Consider the following 1,380-nt stretch of genomic DNA (forward strand, 5'->3'; position numbering starts at 1 on the left):
TATATATTTTTTTAAATCAGCTTTTCAGTCATCATGTGGTATAATCATTGCCGTTGTAATACCAAAACCAAATAACATGAAATTTGTCTAGAATGAATAAATAAATGACACAGTTTCAAAATGACCATTTATTTTTTCTTCTTTTCTTTTTTGTAAAAGAACTTAAATACTGCTAGATTTGCCTTTTACACAATTATATTCCATAAAACATTTTTTTTCTTTCAAATTTGTTATAAATTAAAATGATATGCATGCAATTTTGCATTTCCATCTTTAATATTCAACTTTCACAAAAAAAGGAAAAATGGACACATTTTTATTCTTTTATCTGGACTCAGATGAAGCTGCTGTGAAACGGGAGAGGGCAGGATGATGGGAAGGCATGAACAACGTTCCGGTTTTACAGAGAAGTTCCATCTGATTGTCTCAGGCAGCAAATTCAGAGATGAATTATTATTATTTTTTTGTTAAGTCAAATGGGCATCGACTGCCAAATTCCTCGTGTTCATTCATCCTCATTATATAATTAACAGAGAAGCATGCTCATAGACAAATGCATACAGAATGTACTCGTTGTGGTCCTTAGTTTTCCCGAGTTGATTTTTTTTTCTTCAAAATTTATTCTTTTGAAAATGCACAAACTAGCATAAATCAATAAGGCGAGAATATGCAGGCGAGGAAATCCATGGTTTGCCAAGGCCTTGGGTCTGTGAGTTTCAGGTCCAGGTCTGAACTGCTTCCGTACGTTGAGGATCTGACCGTCCTCTGCAAGTCCCTTTTGTAGAAGAGCGACACTTTAGGGGTCGGGTTTAGTCTGCAGCTTTCGAGACGAGCGTTCGAGGAGGTCGCTGCATATCTGCAGAAGTTGCCTAGACGGCGGCGGCGGCTCCAGTTGGCAGGGTGGAGCGCAGGGTGCCAGTCACTCCTAAAGAACCAGAACTAAACTGACCTGTTCATCCTAGAGAAAAATGGTCTTTTTTTAATAGACACCAAGCACCCTCGAGAGCTATTTAAATTACAATGTACCAAAAGTGCCTTAATTTCAGCTTTTAAATGATGCAAACTAATCGTAAGGTGTCGATGCTTTCTAACTCTACTGAGGACTAGATCAAAGCAACACTTTTGTTCGGCATTCCTACGTTACGCATCTCTTTAAGCTGTCTTCCTAGCCTAGAAAATAATGCCTGGTAAGAAACGAGTCCATGGGTTAGAACGCAGTGCACCATGCTAACCTGCACAAATGATCGGCTGGCTGTGGCTGAATCTAAGATTCCCGCTGTTTACGGCAGAAGTCATGTGGAAATTTCACGGCCTGCGATTTCGAGGCTTCGGAAAAACTCCCAAGATCACGGCATGTAAGATTCCATTTCTGTAAAGAAA

This window comes from Puntigrus tetrazona, chromosome 3 (genome assembly GCF_018831695.1).
Source record: "Puntigrus tetrazona isolate hp1 chromosome 3, ASM1883169v1, whole genome shotgun sequence".
Lineage (NCBI taxonomy): Eukaryota > Metazoa > Chordata > Actinopteri > Cypriniformes > Cyprinidae > Puntigrus > Puntigrus tetrazona.